Genomic DNA, 16,987 nt, shown 5'->3' with positions numbered 1-16,987 from the left:
TGATGTAACGAGCTATCTTTATTTTCACAGTTACCCCAAATGAGCCCATAATACGTAATTACTAATATTCTACTATTTTTAAACGAGTATTTCTGCAGGGATGTTATCTCTTTGAACTGCCTTCTTTGTATTCATTTCTTTGAGTACCTTTCTTGTCTCACTCATTTGTATTCCATTATGTCATTTACATCACCATTCAGGATCTAATTGTTTTAACATATACTATACTTCCTCTAGAATTCTTTTCCACATGTTCTCTCCATCTTGCTAGAATATGTATGCTTCAGTCATGTTTTAATTTTTATGTTTTCCAGACTTCTTCTTGTCATTCCTGCTGGGTTTTCACTTGTGTTTAGACTGCACATTTCTCCTGTTTTGCAGTTTTTCTCCATATATGCACTCATTTTTCTGTACCACATTCACAAAGTGCATTAATTTCTGATTTTAGCTTCAATTCTCTGAACTTAATTAATTGTTTTCCTTTCCATCAATTTGACGTTTTCCATCCTTCTCCATACCCACCTTTCAAAAGCCACCAATATACCCATCATCTTGCTTCAATCGACTTGTTTCTTTGCCATGCAAAACCTTTCTCCATATTAAAGTTATGATGAGCCTTTTCTAAACATTCTTACTCAACGTACCCATCATTAATTCCCTCCTCATGAAGGCTTTGCGTGATGCAATTCTTCTTATGCCTTCACTATTAGACCATTTTGGTCTAGAACACTTGAGAGATATTTAAACTGTTCCACCTGCTCTAGTCTATTACCTCATATTTTCCAATTTAACTCTACCTTTAACTGTCTCCAAAACCACACAATCTTTGTTTTTCTCACATCCTGTACCTATTACACTGACTTTCCAATTCACTCAACAATATTTGTAGCCACTTGACTGCCTGATTAACCGTACCTTACTGTTTTGAAGAATTCCTTACCAACTTTCATTTTGCAATTCTAACTAAGCTTCTTATACCACATCCTTTACATATATGTTTAAACCACTTGCACTTGAGTTGTCTGAGACAGGTATAGGTTGCGGATAAGTCTCCTATCCCTTCAATCTACTCTTACTTAGTGCAGTACCTTCAATAATTCTACCAAATTCACCCTTTCACACACCATTTTAAAATCTAGGAAACAGCCAAATCTATTGTGATAATATTCTATTTTCCTCTTAATTGATGATCTCAGTACTGCTATTGCATCATGTGTGTCTATCCTCTTCCTGGACTCAATCTGATGATCCCCTAAGTAATCATTTGCAATCTTCTCCATCCATTGTTGATCTTGAGAACTGGATGTGAATTCAATCGAATTATTCTGTAGGTTTCACTAATGGCTGTCATTCCCTTTTATGGCGTAGTAACTGACTAATCTGATTTTCTGGCCAAATTCCTCTCTCATAAATGCTATAAATTAGTCCAAAGAAACACTTCAACATTTTCTTATATCTTTAAGTAGATCTCTGGGAATGTTGGATACCGTCACAGTCTTGTAGGAATTTAATTCCTGTAATGCCCTTTCTATCTCGTCATTGAGTAAGCCTGGTTCTAATCTGTCACCATCTACATCATCTTCTCTCTCTATGTCTAAAATTGCTGGCCTAATGTCTTTTAACGTGTATTTCCTCTATGCACTCATTGCATGCATGATGGTTTTCTTTTCCTTTTGATCTTTACTGTTCCTATATTTCTGTTTGTGGGTGTTAATATCCCTTTTCTGAAATATTCCTATTTATCTTCCATAATATCCAGCTCCCTTCCCTCATCCATGATTTTCTCTAAAGCCTACTGATACTCATTTTTGGTAATTCCTGTTACTGATTCCAAATTCCATTTCCTAAATCGTTTTCCATCTTACCTGCTTGAAATAGATGCTACACTTCATTATTAATAAGTGATAGTCTTAGTCTGCCATCACTCCTGGGAAAATGCATTAATTAAATATACTGCCCCTAAGGATGAACCTAGCCATGGTATAATCCAACTGATATCTTCCCAAATTCCTTTGCATTTTCCATGTTTACCTATGCCTTTTGTGGTCTTAACCACAAAAGGCATAGGTATACATGGTTTGTTATGCTTAACCCCTGTCTCCTGCAGAAATTTATTGTTTTCTATCTGCGGTCATTTCTTGTTCCTAATCTGTAGTCCCCTACCTCACTACCATCATTTCCTTTACCTACCATCCTGTTCCAATTCCCCATCTCCATCAAATGTTTCCCTCTAGGAACTCTTGCAATCCCCGTAACTGATCAACTTATCTGTCTTGCAATAATGTCCTCTAACTGATCAATCTTCTTATCAATCGATCTTATCTACATCTTTCTCCCTCTGATTGTTTGGTGGCATGTGCACCTGAACAATGACTAGTTGATTGATTCAGCTTTTATGTCTACTAATATTATTCCAGCAGTCACTTGCTGTAATGTTAATGTATACTTTTCCCTACCTGTTTTTCACTCTTATTGCCAACTCTTGCTGGCTCTCTTCCCCTCAACTGGTTATGTATTACTTTATAATTATCACTTCATTAATATTTCCATCTCACCTCACACAGCCCTAAAATACACGTCTTTATATTCCCTATCTCCATCTCCCGCTTTATATTTCATAATTTTCAAGTCCTCAACATCATCCTAACATTCCGTGTCCACATTTGAACTAAGTTGGTTCCCTTCTGTGTCATCTGTACTTTTGCTGTCATTTTGCTTTCCAAGGGTGTTGTGAGTTGACAACCACGAACTCCTTGCCTCTCCCACTGCTAGGCATATCATGCAGTCAAGTGGGCTGAGTTCTGCAGTTGTCAGGGGTCATATTCACTATACTCCCCATCATGACAATCTTGGGCTAAGTATGTAATTGGAGTGGCTTTCCATTGCCTTCATCAATATTGTTTTAAATTTGACTCCATCACTCAAAATGACCACCCCACTGGGGTCAAATGCCTTTGCATCTGCCTCGCTGACAAGCAAAGCCTGTGCTAACTACCTTTCATCCGTCTCCTACCCTTCGACCTCTTGCTCCTGGCATAGGTGTCCCTACCAGGAGCAATTGTCATTACTCCTACCAGCAAAGCTCTAGGGGTCAACAGAATGTCTTCATAGGTCACAAACAGGTTGACATGAGTAATAGTCCCTCCCTATGGACTAAAACCTTGACACCGTGAAAGTCCTTTCACCATGTCAAGATTAAAGTCCATAGGGAGGGAAAATTACTCATGTCAACCTGTTATCACCAAACATTTTCCATCAGTAGATCTGTTGATGTGTTTTTATTTGGCATTAGTTATTGGTACACCTTTTTCCTCAGAAGTTCACTTGTTTCTTATAATACTTCCTTGTTCCAAAACTTTACTTTCCCGCCTAACTCCTATCATTCCCTTCAATAAACATTGCATTACAATCTATCATCAGTTCCATAGTTTTAGTTTAGTAAAGGCCCCAATTACTCTCTCTGGTTGATCAGATCTACTTATGAACTTCTACTTCCCAAATACCACCTGTTGGCATATGCATCTAAGTGAAAACTAAAATGTTGGAACTGCTTTCATTTGTCTCCAATTTTATTCTATCCCTCACCTGATCCATTTTTGCCTCTTTAGTTCCTTGTGCTTCCTGTCTAACACTGCTTCTCTATGCTGGCTGTTTTCCTTTCCCCTGGATTATTCTTTAACTTTCAATTACTGATCTCAGCTGTCTTTCAGTTTCACAGCCTTTGCCAGTGCATATTTCCTCTTTTCGTTCATTTTTTGTTGCTCTTAGTTTTCCTGCTCCCAATATTTTCCTACAATGCCAAGCCTCTATTCTAACACCTGTGGTCTTTTTGTGTCTTCTTTTCTGCTATTGTCAACTTGGTCGTTCAAAGATTTCCTGTGTTTGCAACCAGTGTGGTCCCATCTACCCTGCTGTTGACTATTGCGACCGTCATTGCGCTAAATCTTTGTTAAGTGGAATCAACAGAAGATGGAACCAGAATGAATATAGACATGGAATGCTAGGGTGACATGTAGGATAGGGAAATTAGAAAATATAAAGCGAAAGATGGAGTAAACATAGATATTTTACAGCGGTTCGAGGTGAAGTGGTAGGATAGCGGTGATTACTGGAGCGATAGTTTTAAGAGTTATATATAGCGGAGGGGAAGAGAATCAGCGAAGGGTAGTAGTAATATTGAAAAAAAAAGGCAGGAAGAGGCGGAGTAAACAAGGAGCTAGCGACTGATAGAATATTATCGATAGAAGTAAAAGCTGAACCAACGAACTTAGTTTTCATTCAGGTCAAATCACGACAAGTTTTTACAGCGAGAAAGTAGATTGTGCATACCGTGCATGCGATCGAGTCGGTGATTGGGCAGGTACCAGGAAGTAAACATGGTAGTGATGACTGTGTGGCGGCGCAAGGAGAGCAGACGGAACGCATGGTGGAACTTATTTGTTCCAAGTTCCGGAAAGTACCACCAGGGGGACACGGCGTCGCTACGAGGGAGAAAGGTGGACGTCGGGCGGGAGAGTCAGTCTGCCGCGAATGAAGAAGCAAGCTGTACGATCGCCCTCTGTAAATCCGTTTCGATAATAAACCCGTTGAGTTTAACGCTCGAGTGTAATTTTTCCTAACGTCCACTAGCGTAGAAGGATACCCCTTCATTGGTGACCCCGACGTGATCACGCGTGAGCTAAGGTTTGCATTTTTTTTTCGTTCTGTGGCTTGAAGCGCCACGTGGTGCAAAATGCCGCCTCCAAGCAACGGGTCGGAGGAGTCAATCGTGAACAGAGTGACGATGCGAGTTCCGCCTTTTTGGCCAGAAAAGCCGGCTCTATGGTTTTCGCAGCTGGAAGTTCAGTTCTCGCTAGCGGGAATAACGAGTGAGGCGACGAAGTATTCCCACGTGGTCGCCCAGTTAGACAATCGCCACGCGCTGGAAGTGGAGGACATTATTGTGAATCCCCCCAGGGCAGACCCATACCAGAAGATCAAGGAGGAATTAATCCAACGACTCCGTCTCGCAGGCGCAGAAAATACGTCAACTCCTCGAGCACGAGGAGTTGGGGGACCGGAAGCCATCCCAGTTCTTGCGCCATCTACGGACGTTGGCTGGCGTTGCCGTGCCAGACGACTTTCTGAAGACGCTGTGGATGAATCGCTTGCCATCCCACACACAGTCCATCCTGGCCTCACAAGACTCGCTGGAACTGGAAAGCTTGTCGAAACTAGCCGACAAGGTGCACGAGGTGCCGCGCCCCCCGCAAGTCGCCAGTGTCACGCCGCATTCCGAAGTGGAGGAACTTCGAAGTCAGATAGCGGCCCTTACACAACAGGTAGCCGCGTTGACTGCTTCTTGTCCAGATTTTCGCGGACGGAAACGTTCCAAAAGCCGACAGCGGCGTGCCCGCAGCCCTTCCGCGCCTCCAGATGCAAGGTGGTGCTGGTATCATGTTACTTTTGGCGCTCGCGCGACTAAGTGCCGTTCCCCGTGCGCCTATAAGTCGGAAAACCACGAGGGCAGGGCGTAATTGCGGCCGACGCCCGCTGCCCCCAGCCTCGCCGCCTGTATGTTGTGGACTCGGTGACGAAGACAGAATTCCTGGTCGACACCGGTTCCGATCTTTGCGTTTACCCGCGTACGCTGGTGAAGGGACGACAGCCACTTTCTACCTACCAGCTATTTGCCGCGAACGGGACGGTGATAAAGACCTACGGGTGGATAGACTTAGCCTTGAATTTAGGCCTAAAGCGGGACTTCCGTTGGCGCTTCGTCGTGGCGGATGTCGATAGGCCCATCATTGGCGTGGACTTTCTGTCCTTTTACAGCCTTTTAGTGGACGTCCGCCGGCAGCGAATAACGGATGGGATAACGTCGTTGGGCACGGGTGGTCGCATTGTGCCGTGTTCGGTCCCGCAGGTGAAGACTGTAATCGAATCATCTCGATTCCATGAGATTCTGACCGAATTCTCAGAGATCACTCGCCCAGCTGGCACACCGAGGGAGCCCCGGCACGCGACCATGCATCACATCAAGGTGACGTCCGGACCCCCCGTCGCCTGCAAGCCCCGGCGACTAGCACCAGATAAGCTCGCCATCGCCAAGAAGGAGTTCGACGAGATGCTACGCAGCGGTACGGTCCGACGGTCGGACAGTTGTTGGGCCTCGGCTCTGCATCTGGTGCCCAAGAAGGATGGCGAGTGGCGTCCCTGCGGGGATTATCGCGGTCTCAACGCGCGGACCATTCCCGACCGATACCCGGTGCCTCATATCGCCGATTTTGCGCACAATCTGGCCGGCAAGACTGTATTTTCGCGTATTGACCTCGTACGCGCGTACCACCAAATACCTGTGTGCCCCGACGACATTTCAAAAACGGCAATCATCACGCCATTCGGACTCTTTGAATTCCCGTGCATGCCGTTCGGCCTGAGAAATGCAGCCCAAACATTTCAAAGGTTCATCGATGAGGTGTTAAGGGGTTTGGACCACTCGTACGCCTATTTAGACGACATTTTAGTCGCCTCGATGGACGTTGAAGAGCACGAGCGCCATCTACGTGAGCTATTTGCGCGTTTGCGGGAGTACGGAGTGCTGGTAAATCCCGCCAAATGCGTGCTAGGTAGGACGGAAGTGTCTTTCTTAGGCTACTGTGTCAGTGCATCCGGGGTTAAGCCGACGACGGCGAAAATAGATGCGATTAAGTGCTTTCCTGTCCCGGAAACTGTGAAAAAACTGCGCCAATTCTTGGGCATGATTAACTTTTATAGACGGCTCATACCAAAGGCTGCGGCAATCCAACTGCCACTTAACGATGTCCTAAGGGGGGGAGTAAAAGGGAATGAACCTGTGCGGTGGAATAACGGCTTGGATCGTGCGTTCAATGAATGCAAAGACGCCCTCGCGCAAGCGACGTTTCTCGCGCACCCAGACGTCTCTCTGCCCTTAGGCCTTTTTACGGACGCGTCGGACGCCTCGTTGGGCGGAGTTTTGCAGCAGAGTACGAGCAACGGTTGGCAGCCACTCGGTTTCTTTACCCGTAGACTCACTTCCACGCAGCAAAAGTACAGCCCGTACGACAGGGAACTGCTTGCCGTGTATGAATCTGTTAAATATTTTCGGCATATGCTCGAGGGTCGTGAATTTTCAATTTTTACTGACCATAAACCCCTGATTTATGCCTTCGCCCAAAAACCAGAAAAGTGTTCCCCGCGTCAGTTTCGGCATCTAAATTACATTGCCCAGTTCTCCAGCGACATCCGTCATCTGTCAGGCAGCGAAAACGTAGTCGCGGACGCCCTTTCAAGGGTAGAAGCTGTGAGTGGTGCCATCGATTACCGCGCCCTCGCACGTTCTCAGGCGGAAGACGACCGGCTCAAACAGCCCAACGATTCCCTCCGGTTGAAAATGATGCGCATTCCCGAGTGTGAATTTCAGTTATATTGTGACGTGTCGACACCATCAGTCCGCCCTTATGTAACTGAACCCTTCCGGAAGCCAGTCTTTGACTCGCTGCATTGCTTGTCACACCCAGGAATACGGGCTTCCACCAAGTTGGTCGCAGAACGGTTCGTGTGGCCCTCGATGCGCAAGGATTGTCGTGCATGGACACGCGCATGTATTCCCTGCCAGCGAGCGAAGATTCATCGCCACACAGTGTCCCCTGTGGGAGGCTTTGCGCCGCCCACCCAGCGTTTTGAACATGTTCATATCGACATTGTAGGCCCCTTGCCAGTTTCCGCGGGATATCGGTATTGCCTGACGTGTGTCGATCGTTTTTCAAGATGGCCAGAGGCGTTCCCGGTTAGGGACGCAACAGCTGACACGGTCGCCAAGGAATTCTTTCGGAATTGGGTGGCTCGCTTCGGCACTCCACTCCGGATTACGACGGACCAAGGCCGACAGTTTGAATCACATCTGTTCCAGCAGTTGGCGGGGCTCACCGGTTCGAGGCACCTGAGAACCACGGCTTATCACCCCGCAGCAAATGGCATGGTGGAGAGGTTCCACCGCCAACTGAAGGCAGCCATAATGTGCCACCAGTCGGATGGTTGGCCGGACGTCCTGCCAGTAGTGCTGCTCGGTATACGAGCCGCCTGGAAAGCAGACATTGGGGCGTCGCCGGCGGAGATGGTTTATGGTCAACCACTCCGTCTACCAGGAGAGTTTTTCGTCCCTAGCGAGCGGCCGGCGGACGACGACCTTAATTTCGCCGCGCAGCTACGGCAACATTTCTCCACCATACGACCAGTTCCTGCGTCACGCCACGGCAAGAAGTCTGTCTTCTTGCATCAAGACCTGTCGTCCTCATCCCACGTTTTCGTGAGAAACAACGCGACAAAGGTTAATCTTCAGCCACCGTACGAGGGTCCCTTCCCGGTCATCCGAAGAGAGCCAAAATTTTTCGTGGTCAACGTCCGAGGTAGTGAGAAAACAATTTCAATCGACCGCATAAAACCTGCCTACACTCTTGAGGAGAACGACGGGACGAGCAGCGCAGCACCTGCATCTCTTCGGGACAAAACACACCCAAGAACCACCACTGCTGCACCTACCGAAGAGCCGAGAGAGACCCGCTTTGGGAGGAGGGTCCATTTCCCAAAGCACCTGGAAGATTTTGTACCATAGCATCTCACTTCTTTTCGCTAATCCTTCCTTTTTCATTCTTTAGTGGCCTAAAGTCTACAGAGGGGGTGATGTGGCGGCGCAAGGAGAGCAGACGGAACGCATGGTGGAACTTATTTGTTCCAAGTTCCGGAAAGTACCACCAGGGGGACACGGCGTCGCTACGAGGGAGAAAGGTGGACGTCGGGCGGGAGAGTCAGTCTGCCGCGAATGAAGAAGCAAGCTGTACGATCGCCCTCTGTAAATCCGTTTCGATAATAAACCCGTTGAGTTTAACGCTCGAGTGTAATTTTTCCTAACGTCCACTAGCGTAGAAGGATACCCCTTCAACTGGTTGGAATGCTATGTGGCCAAAGGGAGGTCTGAGTGAAGGAGGAGGTTTTTGGCCCTGGTTTAAAAACCATTATTGGAAGAGGTACTCAGGGAAAATGCCGGTAGACATAAGTTGATAACATTATGATTAAACCGAGATTGAGTAATACCGTTCCGTTTCCCGTGAACTGGTGTGAGTTATAATTTGGTGCTGATGAAATATGATAACACATAAAGAATGGATAGAATGCTAGAATAGAAGTATGATACGAAGGTGAGAAATATCGTTAAATGGAATGTTAGAAGTTTAACTGAGGGAGTAAAACCTGGGATCCGTTGAATAATCGTGGACGAAGACCGTGGAATGGATGAATTAGGAGGATGGGGAGATTTTTAAAATGGGATAACTAGAGCTGAAAATTAAATCAATGGAACGGTAAACATGAAAAGGATTAGGAAGCCACGGCTTACGTAAGAGATGGTTAGGACGACATGTAAGAAGGAAATGAAGGAACGTAAACACAGGAATGGGAGGGAGAAAACACTATGAGAGAAATCATGAACTTAGGGGAGAAACTGATAAGACGGAAAAACGCGGTTGAAAGCACAGTGCGAGGATATGGAGAGTTTATATGTGAAATGTGTGAACTTTAGAAGTAAGTGAAATTATTGGCGGTAAGTAAGAAAGGAAAAATCTGTTTTCGCCATATGACAGTAAATTATTAGTTGCATAAATTGGAAGGATGTCCTAACTATTTATATTTCTATTCCTTACCATAATATGCTCTGTTATCTTTCTGAATCGCCGGCTACTCTCCATGTAATTTCCACGCCTATTGCGTTATCAAAACCATCTGTTTGTTATGATCAACCCCCGTCTCCTGCATAACTCAATTGCTCTCCCCCCGCGGTCATTTCTTGATTCTAAACCGTAAGGTAGGCGGTAGGGGTACATCACCATCATCTCTTCTTTCGCCCACCAATCCCTAAATACCATTAAATTTTTCCTTCCAGGAAATACCGCACTTATTTCCTATAATTGATCGTAAACCATGTCTTCTTCTTCCTTCCCATTATTGTTTGGTGGCATGTTAACGTGAAATATTAGAGGAGCCAGGGTTAGAATCAATCACGGAACAAAGTTTACATTACAGATTAAATCTCTTTCATTAATTGGGGAGATATCTCTTTAGCAGTGATATTGAAAATGTATGATTACCCCCATCCTACTGCGGTAGGAGAGATCATGTCAGTAAAATTAGAGAGGTGAAGGGTATAACAGGTGGATTTAAGATGTCATTTTTTCCACGAACGATAAGGGGTCAGAATAACATTGTCCGACCGCGGTAGGGTCATATTCGGGTCAAAATTAGTCTGGTGCGTATTCACCCCCTGCCACACACTCTAGCGGTGGCTTGCAGGGTACTAAAGAAACAAAAATAAATTCCCATTCTAAAAAGGGAAAGTTGGATGGTAGTATGGAAGATACAGCAGCATTTGTTTGATTTTGCGTGCAGCCAAGGTATAATTTAAAAAACCTAGGATAATTAAAAGAATTGAGGAAAGGGCAGCTTACTGCTTGGGATCCGTTTAGGTGTAGAAATAGTAGGCACGGGTATGTTGGGGTTCGGGTGATGCCATGAAGACTTAAGGATTGTAGATACAACTAGGGTGTTTTTGTATGTTTTCTGGATTTCGAGAAGGCGTTCTTCAGAGTAAATTGGGTAGTAAATATATGCTGCCGAAGATAGGAGTAGACTAGATGGATCCCTTTTGTCTGCTCATTTGACCCAAACGGCCGGTGCTGGTGCTCGGCCATCGTGGTAACATTTATGCTGCCGCCTTTTCTTCACCATTATGGCCGAACCCCTACCTCACCAATTGCCTCAGTTACCATTATCGTCCCTGAGCTTCATTTCGGTGCGAAAGCGTATTCGTTTTTACAGATAATCGGTCAATGTCACTAGAAGAGTCGCCGAAGAATATTTTTTGTCAACCATACGGCGCAAATTTGTTCCGGGGATTCCTGGAGCGATAGTTGTAGAACAGTAGCATATTAAGGAGGGGAAAAGAGTCAGCGAGGGGTGACAATATTATTAAACAAAAAGGTAGGAAGATGCGTAGTAAACAAAGAGGAGGCGAGTGATAGAATATTAGTCACCGCAATGGTATGTGGTAGGGGTTGAATACACACCAGACTAATTTTGACCCGAATATTTTTACCCCTTCTGCTGTCGGCCAATGTTATTCTGATTCCTAATCGTTCGTGGAAAAAATGACATCTTAAATCCACCTGTTATACCCTTCACCTCTCTAATTTTACTGACATGATCTCTCCTACCGCAGTAGGATGGGGGTAATCATACATTTTCAATATCACTGCTAAAGAGATATCTCCCCAATTAATGAAAGAGATTTAATCTGTAATGTAAACTTTGTTCCGTGATTGATTCTAACCCTGGCTCCTCTAATATTTCACGTTAACATGCCACCAAACAATAATGGGAAGGAAGAAGAAGACATGGTTTACGATCAATTATAGGAAATAAGTGCGGTATTTCCTGGAAGGAAAAATTTAATGGTATTTAGGGATTGGTGGGCGAAAGAAGAGATGATGGTGATGTACCCCTACCGCCTACCTTACGGTTTAGAATCAAGAAATGACCGCGGGGGGAGAGCAATTGAGTTATGCAGGAGACGGGGGTTGATCATAACAAACAGATGGTTTTGATGACGCAATAGGCGTGGAAATTACATGGAGAGTAGCCGGCGATTCAGAAAGATAACAGAGCACAGTATGGTTAGGATTAGCGTGATTAACTTGCAGTTACCCGTGAGCGGGTGTGGATTCAGTTCATAGTTTAAAACTAATGAAGGTTAACGACAGATTCAACAGGATAAATAGAGAAGACTGGAAATGAGAAGCCAAAGCATTGACCAGAACGAAAAGAAGGATTACTACTAGCATATGGATCAAATTATCAGCATGGACTGGGAGAATGGTACGAGATGGAATATGGGAACGTATAAGAAAACGGGCACCAAACGCTGCGAACGAGAGAACACGAACAGTGAATTGAGAAGGACAAGGAAACCGTGGATTGCAGACAAGTTGATTAAGAAGATAGACGAAATAAGGTAATTTAAAAATAAGAACAGATTTTGGTTCAAGAATGTATAAAGAGGTGAATAATGACCTGAGGCAGGAAAATAAAAAGCTTGGTGCAAAACGCAGTGCTAGGATAGGCAAAGTTTGCAGACGAAGAGTAAAATTGGCGCGCTGTACTAGAAGCTTAAAGCACTGTCGGGAAGTAAGATGGGGAAATCCTTGCGTTCCATCAAAGATTAGTCAGGAAAATTAACAATTGGACCGGAGAATGTTCCAGAAAAATGGAAATAATGCATACTTCTAGCGGAACTAAATAATTTTTTAAATTTTTATTTTAGTACCCTGCAATCCACCGCAAGGGTGTGTGGCAGGGGGTGAATACACTCGACTAATTTTGACCAGAGTATTGTTACCCCTACTGCGGTCGGACAATGTTATTCTGATCCCTTGTTGTTCGTGGAAAAGATGACATCTTAAATCTATCTATTTTAAACTTTATCTCTCTAATTTTATTGACATGATCTCTCCTACCGTAGTACGATGGGGGTAATAATACATTTTCAACATCACTGCTAAAGAGACGTCCTTCCAATTTGTGGAAGAGATTTAATCTATAATTTAACTTTCGCTCCGCGAGTGATTCCCTGCCTACCTGTTCTAATACAAATGGACGGAAAGGAGGATAAACGAGGAAGTGCTAGTCTTGGTACGTGGGGAGAAGTGGGCATTGTTGAGAGAAATCCAAAGGAGACAGGAAAGGAGGATGTAAAGCGTTTTGATTGGGGATGGGATGTTGAAGACTGATAGAAAGAAGTATTGGGCAGGTGTGGAAGGGGGTGAACAAGTTACCCATGTTGGATGAAATAAAGAGTCGAAGGAAGAATGTGGGATTGAAAAAGGGTTTATTGTGCTGTCAGATGTCAAGTTTTGTTTTGCAAAGAGAGGAAAAGAAATGCATCGTTATAGTGTTTTCCGTCCTGAACCTATCCAAAACATCTCTAAAACATTGATATGAAACATTTTTAGAAACTATTTTTGTTGTTCGAATAACACTTGAATATTCCTGGAGCTAGTTCTATGAGTTAGCAATTTTTAATGTATTTTTTGGCTCCGAATGTATTTAACACTCTTTCTTCATAAATAGTGACTGATACAATTGAATAATAACTCTTAAGTTAGAATTCCTCCTTAACCCTTCCCTCCACCTCGGAAAGAAATTAATGGTTAACCTTCCTCCCCACTCACCCAAAAAGCCTTATGAAATTTAAGGACGGACAAAAACTGCCTCAATTTTATCCCCGCTTCACACCTCTTTCGCCTTTCTGTGGAGATGACCTCTCAATTTTTGTTTTTTTTCTTGCAATTCTTTAGGGTGTATACAATAGAAATTTCCGCTTGATTTTTGAACTATGAGTCCGCTTAACCACGCGTCTACAGCCGCCCAGTCTGGTGCGACATTATAGATCTAAATCTACATTATACCCCGCGAGCCGCCGCAAGGGCGTGTGGCATGGGGTGTTAGGTCACCAACCGTAAAAAGGAACAATACCTCATGCAAAACAACATGGAAAATTACACCCACAGCAGCGCACACACGCATGCAAAAATCCCTTCATCCAACACTCATGCAAACACATACCACAAACCAACAAAAACTGAACCCCAGGATGCAGCACGAAAGCCATCCAACAACACGTAAGCCAGGACAGAGCAAGCAAGAATGCGAAACTCCACCACCACATGAACATGCAACGCAAAACAACAAAAAAACACACTATCCCCGAGGAGACTGTGAAAGGCGGGGAATGCGACCCAAAGTTGCATGTAGCAGGAATTTCTCCCCGCGGAGAGGGACGAGGGATTGAAAAGGAGACTTAAAAACAGATGAACAGAACACTAATGAGGTCATTCGGAAAGAATGGGTTAAGATAACGAAACGCACGAGGTTTAGTGAAAGAGCATGCATTTAAGTAGAACTAATTATTCCCTAGACGCTGAGGGTGGCAAGTATAATGTCGACTAGTATAATCCATCCCTTTGGGGGAATCCCACCACTACCGGTATATAGTTACAATTTGAGGTTGAAACGACTTGTGATTTATAGAGGTGTGCTAATGTGGTTTTTGTGGAAAGAGATGCTTACAGACTATTCTAAAACTAAATAGAGGAAATTTGATAACGCATATTTGTGATTTACAAAGAGATAGGTACACACACGTGTTTCCATTTTTTGTATTCATGTATAAATTGTTTAAATTAATTTTTACAATTTCTTTAAATATTTAAAAAATCTTCAATCAACAATATGGATTTTTTTGTTGATTTATTAATATTTTTTTAAATTATTTTTTGTTATTATTATGCGCGCCTAAAGCCTCCGTATCCCACTGCTTTGGAATAAAGGTCCCGTATCCCTGTAGTTTGGAAAGCCCTCTTCGTGAAATGCCTCACTCTTGTGCAGGGGACAAGGTTGGTAGTGGAGGCGGCAGCCATTTGCTGGGTGAGACTGATCGCAAGGAAATGATTTAGTGCCGCCAGAGTATATGGGTTCGTCGTCGATTGATTGGTAAACATCTTTGACAATTATTGCAAACATATTTGCGAAACCAACACAAAAAAAATAATGCGGCGAACGGAGTTTTCCTCTTTTCCTTGATTAAACGATTACGAGGAACTCATATCCTTGCATTATGGGAACAGATATGTCCGCAAAATATTCGCGACGAGTTTAGTTTGCATCGAGATTATACATTTTTAAAGCATTTTATGAATAAAGCATTTGGGTCACCTCCGGTTTGGTTGACGTGGATTTAATGAGAGTTGATCGATTATATTTCTATTTTAATTTATTGACTTTCGGTTTTCTTGTTTTTCTCTTTTTCGATAAAAAATGGAGCGTGACCTCATTAGTTTTGTTTGTGAACTTTTATGACACTTGCCCCAGCATGTGACATGTGAAGGAAGACTATTTGTAAATTTAAAATAACTGCGAAATGTCGAGATTGGAATCTGAGAATTCAGACAAACACCTGTTGATTTACTCAACAGTTGCGTTCATCGACACAATGAAGTTAGTTTTCTTGATGTCATAAAAGTTCATTGCGAGTGATTTAATGCCGCAATTAACCGTAAACGCTCTGAGGAGAGCGTCTCTATTGTGCGGAGAAAGGAGTGAGGACTTGCATTTGTCTGGACCCGGTAACTTTGTAGATAGCTATGAATGGAGTCAGTATACTCCGAGCTCAGATTTTGTGAATGACGAAACTATCTGTTGTCACAATCCGACGCGCTGAAATACCTTAGTCTTTCTTCCTGCCTATCTTAACTCTGTATTTTATTCTATCTGCATCTAACCTCAGGATTTTGGCCCGTATAATGCGATTTGCCTGAGATGATGTTCTGTAATTTATCTCTGATATTGCTGGATTACTCCGAGCAGTCAAAAAAATTCTGCTTCCCCAGTCCCGCAGTCGTATGCCCTATTTCTTTTCCTCGGTCAGCGATAACTTTCCTGCTTGGTGAACTCTATTGAATAGTCATACCAACCAGCGGAAATACAAGATATGTGCCTAAAATAAGTAGAATAAATCTGGGAAAAAAATTAATTGCAGATCAAATTACTAAGATTCTTCAAAATAGCACCCTTGTGCATCGATACACCGATGCCAGCACTCCTTCCAGTCGCGGTACGCTTCCTGGAAGGTGTCGTGGGGGACCTTGTTCAGGCGCCTAACCTTTGACTTTGTTCAACGTTCCAAAATGGTTGCATTTCAAGCTCCTTTTTATTCTTGGGAAGAAAAAAAAGTCCAGCGGTGCCACATCGGGGCTGTATGGCAGCTGGGGCAGCGTTGCCCCCTTTTGCTTGGTCTGATACGCGGTACTTCTAGAGGAAGGCGGTGTGGGGTGGCGCTCTGTCGTGGTGCAGCCTCCAGTAGGCGAAGATCTCATTTATGATGCGTTGCACTCTTTTCTGTAGCCTTTAGAGGACTTCCACGCAAAACCTACTGTAACCTGTCTGTCCCTTAGGCACAAACTCTCTGTTGATAACGCCTTTTGAGTCGAAACAGAAGACGAAAATAATACTACTTATTTTTGGGACAACGCTGCACAATGTGAGCAACACATTAAGAGCATTTCCGGAGCTGAATTAGAAAAAAAAACATTTAGGTTAATCACACGCACAAGGTTTGTATAAAAAGTATCGCTTATGATTTTTTCCTGACATGCATTGCCTTAAGTGCTGAATTCAGACCGTCAGTTAAGTGTGCGCATGATCGCAGATCGTATTGGTATTGATAAGATGATAGTGCACACCGTTATCACTGAAAATTTGGCGATGCGAAAGATCTGCGATAAACTCGTCCCGAAGGTCTTGACGGACGACCAAGAGCAGAGTCGATTGTCTACTTGTGGAGACCTTTTGCAACGACATCGCGACGATTTCCCAACCCCCTTGTAGTCCCAATTTGCTACCAGCAGACTATTTCCTATTCCCAAAAGAGTAATTCTCCCTCAAAGGATACCACCATCTGCCGCCACGTAAGTTTGCACGCGTGCCCTTAAGGGCCTTCCGGAATCTACCTACTTGGGAACCTTCGAGCCTTGGAAAAGCCTCTGGCAGACACTCAAAGACACTCATTTTGACGAATTTTCAAGTATTGTGGCAATGTTTGAAAGAAATCTATTTTTCCGAAACTTTTACTGATACTTCAATGCAAAATGAAAGAAAATTTAAGGAGAGGTGTTGTTTTAAGTCTATATTTCACCATTGTTAGGTCTGGAGGTTTTTGAACCCTGAGCATAACGGACCTAATTTTAGATATAAGCTATGCAGAGAGATTTGTTCCTATTGTGAATCGTAATGGACGAAGAGAAAGCGTCGCATTATTATTGGATATCTTTGGCTTAGTAGATAGTGGCAACACGAAGACTGCATGCTGGACTGAAACAATTGA

The sequence above is a fragment of the Hetaerina americana genome, unplaced genomic scaffold (genome assembly GCF_022747635.1).
Source record: "Hetaerina americana unplaced genomic scaffold, ioHetAmer1.1.p SCAF_48, whole genome shotgun sequence".
NCBI classification, from domain to species: Eukaryota; Metazoa; Arthropoda; class Insecta; order Odonata; family Calopterygidae; genus Hetaerina; species Hetaerina americana.
Note: the sequence above shows the minus strand (reverse complement) of the source record.